The sequence below is a fragment of the Mus caroli genome, unplaced genomic scaffold (assembly GCF_978045245.1).
Source record: "Mus caroli unplaced genomic scaffold, Mus_caroli_1 scaffold_17, whole genome shotgun sequence".
NCBI classification, from domain to species: domain Eukaryota; kingdom Metazoa; phylum Chordata; class Mammalia; order Rodentia; family Muridae; genus Mus; species Mus caroli.
The window spans coordinates 40,832,437-40,849,068 of NW_028227272.1; the positions used below are offsets into that span (position 1 = coordinate 40,832,437).

Consider the following 16,632-nt stretch of genomic DNA (forward strand, 5'->3'; position numbering starts at 1 on the left):
ATGATGAGAGTTGTCCAGAAGAAAGGAGATCTGGGATGTGGATAAATTTGGGTATAGGTATGAAAGTCTTATCATCCTTAATGTGAGAGGTTGGATTTCATCCCTGGCATACAGTCCCTCCATGGTCTGGGTGAACTCTGTAAAATTTCTGGAGTTCACCTTTATTTTTAGTAGAAGTGTTCAGTCTGAGTTCCTAAGGCTATAATAAATAATACAAGCTTAAGCTATTTGTAGAAGGTTATAAATTATCTGCTGAGCCCCTAAAACCTGTAAACATGCTTATTAATAAAAGTAAAAGCTAATTCAAAAATCAACCATTTGCTTCTCTGTGTCTTTTTTTGTTTGTTTGTTTGTTTGTTTGTTTTCGAGACAGGGTTTCTCTGTGTAGCTTGGCTGTCCTGGAATTCACTCTGTAGACCAGGCTGACCTCAAACTCAGAAATCTGCCTGCCTCTGCCTCCAAATGCTGGGATTAAAGGTGTGCCACTGCCCAGCTTTCTCTGTGTCTTAAAAGGGAGAATTGAACAGCAAACTCATTGTTGGTGGGGAAGATACATGAAAATATCCTGTATTCTGTTCTCTGCCAAGCCACTCTAGACAGACTGAAAATGATGGAGGATATTATTTTTTGCCTTTAGGAAAAAACTGATAAAAAACTGAGTCTTGCATTTCAGTTGAGTAGATTCCATAAATCTCTACATTAAGACCCTTAAAAAGCTTATAATTTATCACAAGCTATAATCATGAGATTTGAAAATCAAAAAGAACGGTATCCCAGTTCTTAGTGTAGAAATCCTCTCATGAACATTTCTGATCTGTGATCATCCATCTGTATTAAGGAGCTGGCTCATTACTTCCCAAGATGTGTAACAAGTTGTCCTTAAAAAAAAAAAAAAAATCCCGCCAGGTCTGGAGACATGGCTCAGCAGATAAGAGCACGTGTATGCAGAGGACCTAAGTTTGACTCTCAGCATCCACACAGAGGTTCAGAACCATCTATAACTCTAGTTCCTGGGTATCTGAAACCCTCTTTTGGCCTCCACAGGTACCAGGCTTGCAAGTTGTGCACAGACATACACACAGGCAAACACCCAAATGCATAAAATAAAATGATACATTTTTAAAATACATTGTTTTAAAGAAAATCCTGCTATCATTCAGCCAAAATCTGTCTCCTTTTAAAACCACTCTTTAGGTTCCATCTTTCTTATGTGAATTTAAGGCAACTCTCAATGTTTCAACTCCTCTACCTCTGACTCAAGAGTCATTCTCTTGCACTCCTATCCTGGTTGATTTCCTTTGAATATAACTATTTTATTAGTTTCTCTTAAACTACGAGACCTCAATAAGTTATAATCCTTTAAATGTTGTTGAATCAGTTCAGAGTGCCATAGATTCATTATTCCCCATGATTGGAATATTCAATTTTTAATGACCCAGCTCAAATTGCATTGACTTTGTAGGGCTCATATTAAAATTCTGAAAAGGAAATTTGCATAGAGAATAGAGACGTTTAATAGGCTATGACTTAGGGATCAACACGTATAAGGGGTTGGGGGAAGCAGAGGGAGTGCAGAAAGGATGATGGAATCGCACAAAGAATCCCACAGGAAACGACGAAGTAGGTAGACCATTCCTGATCCCAGACGACTGGTCACTGGGGACAACTACCTCTAAAGAGGGGACATGATTTAGACAGGGGCGCTCTTCAGTTGAAAACTTTTATTCCATTCTAAACAACTAGAAGAACAAATCCCCAAATGAGATCTAGGAGGCACGCATCCCAGCATCCACTACAAGCTTTATTCATATACTAGACTCTAGAAGCAGCAACATCAGGGACCTAGTTAATTTTTCTTCCTATGGAAGTTTAGTAGGAGGGTCTATAATCTCTAGCAAGTCTCGAAATAACTTTCATCTTCTCAATACAAAGGAATAAAATATTGGTTCATGATGCAATATGGATAAACACATTACACTAATGCAAGAAGCCAGACACACAAATCACATCTTTTATGATTTAGTCTTATTAAATATTCAGAATGGATAAATTCACAGAGATAAAGATTAGATTGGTAGTTCCCAACATGGATGTCTGATTTCTTCCTATGATAATGAAACTGGAACCACAGAGAGAGAGAGAAAGAGAGAGAGAGAGAGAGAGAGAGAGAGAGCGAGAGAGAGAGCACGTGGTTGCATGATATTGTAAATTACCAAATGTCACTGAATTATTCACTTTAAAATGGCTTGTTTTCTATCAATTAAGATGTTTAATTGTGAAAATTAACAAATCAAAAAGGATGGGGTCCTTTAACCTGTCATATCCTCAGATTGGAAGGCTCAGTATGTTGAGAGGACAATTTCCTACAAGTTGATATATATATACTTATGCAACTCTTTCAAAATTCCAGGATACTTTTTCTTCTTAAAAAAAAAAATCTTATGAGCAGATTGTAAATTTATATAGAAATGCAAAAAACCCAGACTAGCCAAAACAAATTTTAAAAAGAAGAGATATCCAGAATAGGTAAATCCATAGAGACAGAAGGAAATTAATTATTTCCAAAAATGGGGATAAGGGGTAGAGAATTCTCACTCCCTGATTTCAAAACTGACTGTAAGTTACAGTTTCTAGCAGGACCAGTGCTACGTGCCTGGAAGTAGGACTCTAGCACTTGGGAGACCAAGGCAAGAGGATTGTGAGTTTGAGGACAGCTCAGATGAACAAGATCCTGTCTCAATAACCCAAAGGCTGAGGATGTACTCTGTATGAACATGAAATGCTCTCCTAGTGGGCACAAGGCCCTGGGTTCAATATAGGCACTATAAAAAAATAAAGTTACCAACTATGGTATTTACATACAGATCTGCCAACTGAAAAAAAACCACTGGAAGTCTAAAATCTTTACTTATATATATATGATCTTCTGTCTCGGTCTCCTGGTTGATTTTGATTTCAATAAACAAAGACAGCTTATGAGTAAAAGAGTGTTTTAAACAAACATCACTGACATAACTAGATAACAAGACGACAAACTTACACTAAGTGGAAAAAACAAGATACAAGAGTGTATAGGTACTCGATTCGGTAGCAAAGGCCTGGAGTCCCAGCACTCAGGAGACTGAGGCAGAGGATCAAGAGTTTGAGAACAGCCTGGGCTACATAATAAGCTCAAGCATAGCCTTGGCTGCATTGCAAGACCTTGTCTCAAAACCACAACCAACCAACAAAACAGAAAAAGGAAACACAAGAATTGGGGCTGTAGCTCAGTGGTAGAGTGCTTACCTACTCTGCACAGAGGCAATGCTTTCTAGCTCTAGTGGAAGAGAGGAGGTGGATTACACAATCCTATCTGTATAAAATGCACCCTAAAAGGAAATTCTATAGAGACAAATAATACAGTAGTAGTTGACTTGGGCAGGAAGTAGAAACTGAATTAACAATGAATAGAGGAGTAGACCATAGAGGAATATGCTAGCAACTCGGCTGTGTCTCCCCAAAATTCATGTTAAGCCCTAACCAACAATCTAACCATAACTGTATATATAGGACCTATAGGGACATAATTAGGGATAAGTTGTATCTTAATAATGAGGTTCTAATATGATAGTATTAGAGCCCTCAAAAGATTAAAATGTTTGTGAGGCCAAGTAGCACATAGATTCAATTTCCCCGAGGGTCACCCTTTGAGAAGGTGGTATGTAAAGCTATCAGTATAAAGCTTACGTTGTAACAGAAATTGGAGGATTTTTAGAGATGCTAAATATCACAGGACATTTGCTAAATAAAGCTGTAGACACAGAGAGAAGCCAGCCTAGGTGAAAGGCCATGTCTGTTACAGGTAGGGGGGTCATAGAAGTAGAACTGTCCATGTCTATTGGAGCCAACTTCATGACATCCTGGTCCCTGGATGCTAGACATGAAGACACAGTGTCTGGTGTCTGCTCCTGTAGGCTTCATTATTGCCTTAGTCCAATTTCTCTTCATTGTAGATGGGGTTTTTAAAACAAACAAACAAACAAACAAACAAAAACCGTATTGGTTCTTTGTGAATTTCACATCATGCACCCCAACCCCACCCATCTCCCCTTCCCCTCAGACCCACTCTCTGCCCTTCCAACCTCCCCCACAACAGAGAGACACAAGCTTACTGTGGAAGCTGTCGTGTGTCCCACAGTATACCTCTGTCCACACTTCTATGCCTGCAAATAAATGTTCACTGCAATGACCTGCTGGCCTGGTACGAGGCCCCTGGCTTCTGTCACTCCATCAATACTGGAACCTCACCGGGGATCATCTTGGATATCCTGTTGTTGTCCTGTGTTATGGAGATCCTGTAATTGTGGATTTGTAGGACTGGGTCCTTCATGCACTCCAGCAGTTCATAGATGGGGTGGGCCAATTCAAAGCTCTCCTGAGTACTGCAGATGGCTAAGGGTGTAAGGGTGGCTAAGGCTCTCCTGTCATGCCCCCAGGGCCAGCTCTCTCTTGATGACTGAGAGAGGGGTGGGGCCAGTTCTACACAGCCCTCAGATATCAACACATCCCCAAACGTTCCCAAAAGGCATCCTTCTAGTCTCTGGCTTGCTGCTTGCCCAAGCTCTGGGTTGGTGATCATCTCAGGCTAGCTCCCTGACCAAGCCCCCTGGTGCCAGACTTACTGTAGTCTCAGTCAATCTTAGGCTACTAATCACTCAGATGTTCATAGGTCAGAGCACTGAGCATAGACATAGTCTCTCCCCTCTGTGCCACCTACTGCACATGTGACACAGCAGCCACATCTGCAAGGTCTCAAGGGGCACATAGAAAGGGAACTTTCACTTCATTTGTTCACCATTGTATACTGGAGTCATGTAAGTTCCAGTTTTATGATACTGGGACTCAGCTGAAAGTCTGCCTTGCTGGGGCTGGAGAGAGGTGCTCAGCAGATAAAGGCACTTGTTCTTACAGAGGCCTCAGACTTGTTCCTCAATACTCATATGCTGGCTTACAACCAACCAGAACGTCATTTCCAAGGGGTCTTATATTCTCTTTTGACCTACATGGGTACCAGGCTCTCTCTCTCTCTCTTTCTCAATGTGTATATATATATATATATATATATATATATATATATATATATATATACATATGTACATACACACACACACACACACACACACACACACACATACCCACATAAAACAAATAAACCTAAAAGAAAATTTTAGATTTTCCTTGAGTTTTAGAAGAGACTGAATTTGGGGCTTTTAGGTGTCGGCAAGACTGCTCAGATACTGAAACTCCTGAAGTTAGACTAAATTCATGTTGTGTTATGAGGTGGTCACCAACCATCCTTGATGTGAACTGGTAAGGTCTGAACCTTAGCTATCCCTTGGCAGCTCACAGTGTGAATGCTTATTCTCCAGCTGGTGGTGCTGTTTTAGAAGGCTGTGGAATGTTTAGGACACAGGCCTATTTGCTAGAGTTGGACACTAGGGGCAGGTCTTTGAAGGTCATCCCCTACCACCAGGTTTCAGTACACTCTCCCTTCACGGTGCTGTAACGGGAGAAACCTCTGCCACGGGCTCTCACCAGCATGGAATCCTCCATACTTTCACCATCATGATAATCTGAGACCTTCTGAAATCATGGAACAAAATAAATCTTTCCTCTTTTGTGTCTACAATCTATTGACTCATGGTAGCAAAGAGTAATAAGAGACGGTGCCTGTGGTCACCTCTTTTAAAAATTGTGTGCTGAGCCCTTGTGTCCCTCCCCTCTGCCTACTACTGCCTCAGAGACTTGGTTTTTATCTTCTCCAGGTTCCCTAATGGAGCTGAGCTGAGTTCCTTGCACTCACAGGAGAAATGTACCTATACCAAGCAGTTGATACATTGTAGTGGAAATGCCTAAGCTGTGAGCAGAGGGACAAATAGAGGAGTTGCCGGTGAACGTATTCCAAGTTCAGTCTCTTTTCTGTGTCTGCCCTTCACAACCTTCATCTCAGATTTTTTCTGGTAATGCTTCTGTCTTGGGTGACTAGATTCTAAGGATCTCTGTCCCTTTTGCAATAGAATTAATACCAATGTATGCCTTCTACACAAATACATCCTCTCTCTAAGGGAGATGTCATCATCCCCGTTTTGTTAAAACCATCTTTTGCACCTTGGAGAATTCAGAAGCAAAATAAACAAACAAAAATGTAAAAAACTCTTGCAGCCTGTTGACATTATACTTCTTACTCAAAATATGAGTGTGTGTGTGTGTGTATGTGTGTGTGTATGTGTGTGTGTATGTGTGTGTATGTGTGTGTGTGTATGTGTGTGTGTGTGTATGTGTGTGTGTGTATGTGTGTGTGTGTGTGTGTGCGCGCGCGCGGGGGCATGCTTCTTTTCCTTAAGCAAAGCAGCTCTGTTCAAAAGGCTCGGCTTACTGCTGACTTTACCCTCCTCCATTCCGTTCCTGTCCATGTCAAAGCTTGCGCTCTGCAGAGAACTCCCTGTATGACCACCTCTTTCTTTGTCCGTCTTCCCCTTCATCACTGGGATGGATTCCTATTGTTTAAATCTCCCACCTCTCCCAACTTACCTTCTTTTCTAAAGTCTCACATCACAGAATCACACCTGTGGCAAATACTCTTTTGAAGTGAAAAGTTAATTTGTAATGCAAATAATTACTTCTTTATTTATCTCATTTTCAAGTGGGTATTTTCACATAGCAAATTCTCATGAAGATAAATTGGGGGCAAACGGTTTCACACTTTTGCTTCTCTGTCATTCCCTCCTTCTCCCTCCCACTTGCTTTCTGTCCTTGTCACCTCTGGTTGTCTCCAGCTTCTCCTTCTGGGATTGCTGGGGGAAAAACCCAAGAAACAAAAAAAAAACCCTGGGTTTTTCTCCCAGGCTCTGCTTTTCTTAACTGGAAAAAACTCTCTGTTCAGGGTCTTTTGCTGCAATGAAATACCATGACCAAAAGGCAAGTTGGAAGGAAAGGATTTATTTGGCTTACATGTCCATATCAGAGTTCATCATTGAAGTCAGGGCAGGAACTCAAACAGGGCAGGAACCTGGAGGCAGGAGCTGATACAGAGGCCATGGATGTGTACAGCTTGGTGGCTTGCTCCTTATGGCTTGCTCAGCCTGATCTCTTATACACCCAGGACCACCAGCCCAGAGATGGCACCATCCATAATCAGCTGGGCCCTCCCCCATTAGTCACTAATTAAGAAAAGGCCTTACAGGCTTGCTTACAATCCAATCTTATGGAGGCATTTTCTTACATGAGGTCCCTTCCTCTCAGATGACTTCAGCTCATGTCAAGTTGACATAAAACTATCTAGTACATCATGTCATGGAAGAAATCTTTGTTGTACAAGGAAAACTCACTCGAACCCACCTGCTTCCATGGAAATCCTTGAGCAGAGCCAGGTGAAGTTTCTTTTACATGGAATTGCCTATGTCTGATATCATGATGGCTTGCAACTTCCCTCTGCTGCCTGTTGTGCTTCTATTAACTCCCATTAAAGCCTTCCTTCTTCAGTCGACAAACTCTAAGAAGTGGGTGTCTTTATACCTTTTATGTCTTTTATGTCTTCGCAGGAGTAAGTGAGGACAGTAATTTCTGTTCCATCTTATAAAATCTTTGGTGGAGAAATAGGGAAGATAACATAGATTGCAAAGTATGACTCATATATAAAAGAATATGTACTCCTTATATTTAATCATAGGTCTGTTCACTGAAAATACCAAGGGCAGAACTTTTGAGCACAGAACAATCAGAAATTAATTGTACTTAGAGAAGATGGTAAGCTAGGAACCAGGTCTTTTAAATCAAGAATTGCCCTGTTCTACCCACATGGAAGCAAGAGTGCTTCACAAGATGACACTGCTATTGTGCTCCGAACTGAATTACTTCTCTTTTGAAAATAGGATAAGGACAAAGCTGCCTAGAAGGTTGGGGTGGAGGAGAGTGGAGACAAGAGTGAGGCTTGCTTAGAATTTTCAGGTGAAGGTCAAGGCGGGGAACACATATCCTGTGAGAAAGATAAAGTTCTACACAGAGAAAGGAAGTGAGAAAAAGCTTTGTAAGTGAGAATAAATCAACATACCCTCAAAAACAGGACCGAGAAGATGGAAGATATCAGTACGGATTCAGGACCGAGCTTGAAAGAATGAATCTCTTCAAGCAAGTAGAAGTTTGGTCAATAGCTCCATCCCATCCAGCTTTCCATTCTCAATATCACCTTATTGACTCTTTGCCAGAGAACACGCATCTTAATTTCTTCCGTTAAAAAGAGGTAAACAAATATAGTATTCCCTGGTTACTTTTATCTGAAAAAAAAAAAAAAAAAACCAAAACAAAAAACAAAAAAAAACAAAAAAAACAAAAAAACCTAGAGTTGCCTGGAAAGAGGGCTCTTCTCCTGGGGAAGGGCCCAGATCAGTGTGGGTTGTGCCACCCTGGAGAGGTGGTCCTGGGTTGTACAAGAAAGGACCTGCCCTTGGTTCCTTCAGTGATGAACTGTAACCTACAAGCCAAATACCCTTTTTTTTTCTCCTCAAGTGGCTTTTGGTCATTGCCTTAGTTAGGGTTTTACTGCTGTGAACAGACACCATGACCAAGGCAATTCTTATAAGGACAACATTTAATTGGGGCTGTCTTACAGGTTCAGAGGTTCAGTCCATTATCATCAAGGTGGGAGCGTGGCAGCATCCAAGCAGGCATGGTGCAGGAGGAGCTGAGATTTCTACATCTTCCTCTGAAGGCTGCTAGCAGGATACTAGCTTCCAAGCAACTAGGATAAGGGTCTTAAAGCCCATGCCCACAATGACATGCCTACTCCAACAAGGCCACACCTACTCCAACAGGGCCACACCCTCTAATAATGCCACTCCCTGGGCCAAGCATATACAAACCATAACAGTTACGGTGTTCATCACAGCAAACTAGCACATTGTAGGGACTCTTGAATTGTGCCACTCTCCTGGTTATTCAGCTATGACCTCATCCTAACTCCCAAAGAAGAGATAAAGAACTAAGAAAGGAAAGATGAAATGTCCTGCTGGCAGAAATTCTGGTTTCTACAAGCTTGAGTGTGGCCTATGAGATTACAAAAAAAAATTAGACTTCCTAGATGATTTCTTCCACCTTGCAAATATTATAAAATATACCAAACACTCAGCATACTTTAAAGATAACTTCATGGCAGCTTTATCAAACATTGACATTTTCTCATGCTCATTTCAGGTCACGTGCATAAGGTTGGATATAAGAGGTCTTCCTTGTGTCATGTTCCTCTTCTGTGGCTGGAAGGAATCACTAGCTGCCATTTGGTGTTTATCCCTTTCCTAGGCAATGCTTTGTTACATATGCATGTAGCCATACAGCGTGGGACTGTAGGCTTTCAGAATGTGCATTAAACACTATTCTCTGACACTTCCTTTCCCGCAGAAATTGATGCTTGTAGATTTAGTTCATTCATTCATTGCAATTGCTGTGTAAACATAACATTCTCCTGCTGATAGTCATTTACTTTGTTCTCAAATCTTTATTGCTTTAAAAAGCTGCCACAAGGAATGCTTTTGTACATGTATCCTTGAGCAGATTGCTAAATTTCCTCTAGAAACTAAACCTCCAAGAGAAATTACTGATAGTGGCATTTGCACATCTTCCTCTGTAGTAAATGTTATCAAGTTGTTTTTCAAAACAGTTGTATGCATTTATATTCCCATCCCTAGCTTCTGGAAGCTCCTCCACATGTACATTTGGGTTAGTAACTACAGACAATTGGTCTCCAACTTACAAACTACTAGTTATGATTCCCCAGCTTCACAGTGGTGCCTAAGCAGGATGGAGTCAGCAGAAGCCATATTTTATACTTTGATATTATCCTGGGTTAGAATCATTCAATATACAGCACAACACTCTTTAGAGGTGCAGGTAGCAGGACTAAGCTGCTAGAATTCATACTGCTAAAACAGTAAGCAACCAGTATTCTACAGGGCACTGAATTGCTAAACATTGGCATTTAGAATGCATTTTTAGCCTACAGTATTTTCATCTTAACATGGGTTCGTTGGAATATAAGCCTCATGGTGAATTGAGGAATATCAGAATTAAGTTTGCTGGCCTAATGGGTATTATTTGTTCCTAAACTCTTTATAATTTTATTTCCATTGTTGCATCATTATCTTTTCCAATTACCTATTTCTTGAATGTAAAAAGAAAATTGGTTTTTATATTGATCCTGTATCTAGCAACGTTGAGGGTCTCTAATGAAGTATGCCTGTGGTTGCTAGATTCTATAAGCTTTACTGTGTAATCAAATACGTTAACTAAAATTAGATTTGTTCTGGAAATTCTAATTTTCGTAACTTCTATTCTTTTTTCTCATCTTATTGCATTGTCTGGGATACTCAGTGGATGATAGCATGAGATAGCAATGTAGTTTAATAAAAATTCATCATTATGGGAGGATTTGAAGGAAAAAGAGGGAAGGGGAAAGACTTATATAATTAATTCAAAAAGAAAAAAATTCATCATGAATTTTCTAAGATTTTTAGTAGATACATCCTCTCAGCAATTTATGAGCATCATTTTTTCTTATGAATTAAAAATCACCACATGTACTCCTCTCCTTTATTCTAATATTACATATGGTACAATTGGGCAGGCAGAAAACACCCAGAGGCCACAAGGCAGCCTGCAGCAGGAGCCACTACAATATGAAAATATGTGGTGGAGAGATGGGAGCAAATGGAAACAGAACAGTGTGAGCATCATAAAGAGAGGCAGAAATGGAGACTGGCAGGCGTAGAGGAACAGCCTGATGTGAGTACCTGCCCCACTACCTGATAAAGCCATGGAGAAGTCCTAACCCAGCCTATGTTGCTACTAAGGACAATGTCTGCGTCCATGGCCATATGTCAGCAAGAATCTGTGTCAGTGTCCATGGTTCCTATTACTGCCAAAGGTCATGCAGATGTCCCTGATTGGGATGCCACCTGGGACTATGTTGATGTCCAAGGGCTGGCAGACCTGGCCCAGCCCCTTACTTGCTGTGGCACTGAGAGAGCTGGCCCCACTCCTTGCAGGCTATAGCACTAAGGAGAGCAGAGATACAGCCTTGTACCATGCCTGGGTACCACAATAGAGCTGGCCCTGGTGGCAGGACCACCGGTGAGCTAGAGTACAGGGGAGATGGCCCTGCCGTTCATCTGCCAAGCAATGGTATGGGCATAGGAAAGATGCTGTTTTCCCACCTATGGTGAGTGGGAGAACTGGCCCTGTTCCTCACCTGCTGAAGCTCTTGGGAAAGCAGGCCTTACACTTCGATTGAACATCACAATAAAGCTGACCCTAGTGGTGAAGAGACAGGTGAGTCTGCTCCCAAGGCATGAGAATGGGAGACCTGGCCCTATCACTTGCTGGTTGCAGCATTGAACGAGCTACCTAGAGCAGTACTGGAGAGTTTGCCCTGCTGGTGTGGGTACGGGGGTAACTGGTGGATAGATAAACTCAGCTACCATCCAGGCCCAGATCCAGGGCTTTAAGTTCACTTACCCAACATCTCTCCCATCTATGAACTGTTGGAGCAAATGAAGGGGTTGGGCCTGTGGATCCAAAGCTGCAGGATCTTCATGATGCAGAGCAACCACAGGATATCCAAGAGGTTCTAGTATTGATAGCGTAGCAGATGCCAGAGGCCTCGAACCACCAACTCGCTGCAATGAACATTTGCAGGCAAAGAAGTGTGAACAAAAGCATATACTGTAGGGCACACTGAGACAGACTACAGCTTCCACAATGAAATAGGGTTTTTGGTTTTTGTTTTGGGGGGATTTCTCGGGTGGGGGGGTGTTTCAAGGGCAGAGAGTAGATTCGAAGGGACAAGGAAATGAATGATGTGAAATTCACAAAGATTAGTAAAAGGTTAAAAAACAAATATTATATATTATTTTGTATGTTTTGTTTATAAAACAGCAACTGTCTACATTTAAAACATATCTGAAATTTATTTGAATGATTGTGATAATGTGTGAATATTTATCAAAGGTGCCTTTTTCTGAATATAAATTGATTTCCTTTTTTATTTGGTTGTACATATTTTCCAATATGAAATAATTTTGTATTCTTGAATCAATTAATATTTTAATATTGACTGGTAATAAAGAAGGAGGGATGGGGGAATCAAGAGAGGAAGGGAGGAGAATTTTACTTTGGATATTCAAACCTGTATTCAGAAGAAAAGCCGATCTTTTATCAAGGATATAATAAAATGAGTAACTTTCCGTCAGTACTGTCAAAGATAGGGCTCACCTGTTGCATGCTTTCTAGAACTTCTGTCATTAGGAAAGAGGCTTGGGAGAACTGCCCATGAGATAAAGCATTTTCTCTCAATGGGCTTCTGAGCTTATCTAAAGGAAGGCGTGGCCACCTAGAGACATCTGACTTCTCACTTCCCAGAATGAGTCATATGCAAAGGAACCTCGGAATTCAAGTAGTTTGAGTTCAGAGCATTGCCTTCCAGAAAAGAGTGCAGGAAGGAGAACCAGCAAGGGCGACTGAGTGAGAGAGATGTTAACAGCATTTTCTACAACATAGACATTCTGGAGTGTTGGAACATGGGTCTTCAGTTTATCCTTTACCTTAAAACATCCCCCAACTCCAAGTTCCTCCTTTGTATCCCTGACTGACCTTAAATGTGCAATTCTATTGTTTTAGTCCACCCCCCGACCCCCCCCCCCAACTAGAACTACAGGCCTGTACCACCATATCTGGTTTCTTTCATGTCTTAAGTGAAACAAACACAAGCACACACACACACTTGAAATAAGGTCATTGTAGTAGACATTAATTTAACCTAACAATAAGTGGAAAAACTGGTTGTAGTGGCACATGCCTGTAAACATACTTCTTGGGAGACTTACCCAGAAGGATTGTGGTTAGGAGGCAGGGTGGACTATCTAGTGTGACCTTGCCTCAAAAAAAAAAAAAAAATGGAGTGAGAGTGGGTAATGTGATATAGTTTTAACTGTCAACTTGACTATTTACAATCACCTAGAAAAAGAGTCTCAATGAACAGTTGCCTAGATCAGACTAGCCTCTGGACATATCTTGGGGAGGAATGTATTTTTCTTTTTTCTTTTTTTCTTTTTCTTTTGTTTGTTTGTTTGTTTTTCGAGACAGGGTTTCTCTGTGTAGCCCTGGCTGTCCTGGAACTCACTTTGTAGACCAGGCCGGCCTCAAACTCAGAAATCCGCCTGCCTCTGCCTCCCGAGTGCTGGGATTAAAGGTGTGCACCACCACTGCCTGGCTGGGGAGGAATGTCTTGATTTCATCAATTGATGCAGGAAAACCCAGCCCTCTGTGGGCAGCACTAATCCCTAGGCTGCAGAAGAATACAGAGTGCTGAGTATAAGTGAGCATGCGTTCATTTCTCTCTGCCCTTCACTGTGGATGTAACTAGCTGCTTCAAGTTCCGGCTTTGATTTCCCTTTGGTAATGGACTCTCATCTAGAATTCTAAACAAACTTTTTCTACCCTAAAGTTGCTTTTGCTTGAGTATTTTATCACATAAAAAAGTTAGAACAGGTAGTGTTTGTAATCACACACACACACACACACACAGACACACACACACACACACACACAGGGGTAAATGTGATGTCAAAATGAAGGTAGATATTAGTGATGTGTCCAGGAAGGAATGACAAACATGGACTCAAGCCACAAGAAATGGAGAAGAGTACAGAACAGGTTCTTCCTAACAGGCCTCCAAAGGAACCAATGTTGCTTATACCTTAACTGCAGACAGCCTGGAGAACTAGGAGACTGTAAGTTTTTACATCTTTTATTGTTATTTTTTTATTGAAAAAATATTCTTGTTTTTTTGGTTTTTTTTTTTTTTGTTTTTCGAGACAGGGTTTCTCTGTGTAGCCCTGGCTGTCCTGGAACTCACTCTGTAGACCAGGCTGGCCTCGAACTCAGAAATCCACCTGCCTCTGCCTCCCGAGTGCTGGGATTAAAGGCGTGCGCCACCACGCCCGGCTTGAAAAAATATTTTTATACAATATATTCTAATTATGGTTTCCTTCCTCTACTCATCCTGTTGGGGTCCAGGAGTTGCCCCACAAACCGCATGAACATGCATCTCAGTCAGACGAGGGTAGTTTATTGAGTATTCACCCCAGGACCACAGACCAAACTCAGAAGCTGACTGTAATCCCGAGCCAGAATCCTACAGAGCTTTTAAGCTTAAAGTTCACAAACATCTGTGCTAAGTTATTCTACCAATCAGAGTTTAGGGATAGAGGACTTCCGTAGGAACACGTCTGTGTTGTACACTTATCCTCTTCCCATGGGGTGGGGTATTCAACTGTGTTGGGGAACTTGCCTTGCCAACTGGGATGTCAGTTAGTTGCCTATGTGTCTCTTTCTGCCAAGTAGGATGTCAATACCCAGGGAGGTCTTGGGAACTCAGTTCCTACTCAAAATGGAAGTCTTATTCCAAATGGATTCTTATATTGGCACAGGTATCTCTCCCAGGTTGGGGTCCATCTCAGGGACAGCTTATAAAGGCAAAGACCATAAAAGCTCATACACAGGTACAAAAAGTGGTGCCAGGCGGTTGGCTCAGGTCCAAGTTTATTGTGGGTAACTTTACAAAGCAATTGTAACTGACCTCTATTGTGATTGGTTTCCAAGAACACCAAAGCACAGAACATAACCAAAGATGCAATCAACTTGGGCATGAGAAAGTTTCCTTGTAACAGTAATAACAGCATAAAATGACTGGCTAAACAGGTAACTGTTACCCAGGCCTTGACACCTCCCAGTTCCTCCCCACCTCCCCTTCCATCAGGATCTGCCCCCTTATTGCCTCTCCATAGAAAACGAACAGGCTGCTAAGATATAATAATAATAATAATAATAATAATAATAAAATAGATAAGTAAAAGCAAATCAAAACAGGACAAACAGAAGAAAAGGTTTCCAGCAAAAAAAAAAAAAAAAAAGCACAAGAAACAAATATAGAAAGAAAATAAAGAAATTTGACATAGACACAAATTTGTTCACACACTCAGGAATCCCATAAAAACACAAAGCCAGAAGACATAATGCTATGCAAAATCTGTAGGGTAAAATTAATTAATTAATTAATTAGTTAATTAATTAATTAAAAATACAAGTAAAAGTTTAAGAAAGCCCTGGCATGACATGAGACAAGGGACCTCCAATGATTTCATTATGTTTTTGTTTTTTGACCATCTAAAACTGGACATGCTGTCTTCCATTAAGAGTAGTTGTCCAACAGTGGTAAAGTGCACCCCATACCCTGCACTGTATTTCTGGCCCCACAATGATGCCTGCTTTCCTGGAGGCCTGCAGGCACCAATAGCACCAGGTAAGTCCCTCCCCTTCAAGCCAATGTCCACCAACTCTCCCGAAAGCACATCCAACAGAGGTTAACTACACCCCAAATTCTGTGTTCTATTTCCTGCCCCACAACTCTGCCTGTTTTCTTGGGATCCTGCTGGTACCAGGAACAATCAGGTAGTCCCTGCCCCAAGCCCTTGTCTTCTATATCCCATCCCCTGGACTCCATTTTCCAGCCCACAACTCTGCCTGCTTTCCTTGACACCTGCTGACACCAAGGACCACAAGCTACATTGGTACTTGTGACCCCAGAGGCAAGGTTAGCACCCAAAACCCCAGAGGTCATGCAGGCCACAAAAACCCCAAAGGAGACACCCTACTAGTCCTTAAGGCTTGCTAGTCATTAGAAAGCCAGGCCATTTAGGTCAAAAGACAGAGAGGAAACAGAAACCAAGGTAAAACAAAAACAAACAAACAAACAAAACCCATCCAAAACCCACCCATCCAACAAAGATAAAAAACTCAAATCCCAACATCTAAACCTACAATAACCACAAAACCAAGACAGCTAAAGGCCAGCATAAAATCAAAATTAACAACAGGCAGGAAACACGGAACCACCAGAGCTCACTCTTACTACAGCAAGACCTGGATATCTTAACACAGCTGAAGCACAAGAAAAATACCTTAATCCCAGCCTTGTGAAGATGATAGAACCCTTTAAAGGGGAAATGAATACATCTCTTAAAAATATATAGGAAAATACAATCAAACAGGTGAAGAAAATTAATAAAACTGTTCAAGACCAATAAAAATCATAGCAATCAAGGAAGCACAAACTGAGGGAATCTTGGAGGTGAAAAACCTAAGTAAGGGAAGAGGAACTACAGATGTAAGCATCACCAACAGAATATAAGAGATGGGAGAGAGAATCTCAGGTGTAGAAGATAAAATTGAAGAAATCAACACATTGGTCAAAGAAAATTTAAATCTAAAAATTTCCTGACATAAAACATCCAAGAACTGAACTCCTGACAGAAGATCTGGGACACCATGAAAAGACCAAACCTAAGAGTAATAGGAATGGAAGGAGAAAAAACATTTCCAGTTGAAAGGTGCAGAAAATATTTTCAACAAAATAATAGAAGAAAATTTCCCTAACCTAAAGAAAGAGATGCCTATAAACAGACAAGAAGGTTACAGAACACCAAATAGATTGGACCAGAAAAGAAAGTCATCTAGCCACATCATAATCAAAACACATATGTACAG

General features: G+C 41.1%; 1 non-coding gene across 1 annotated transcript; it reads right to left on the reverse strand.

Annotated features, from left to right (window-relative positions):
* Window positions 1–4,674: 4,674 nt before the first annotated feature.
* On the reverse strand, window positions 4,675–4,803 carry LOC115029634 (small nucleolar RNA SNORA17). Its single transcript, XR_003835199.1, has one exon. It is a non-coding gene; the product is annotated as a small nucleolar RNA SNORA17 (small nucleolar RNA).
* Window positions 4,804–16,632: the final 11,829 nt, after the last annotated feature.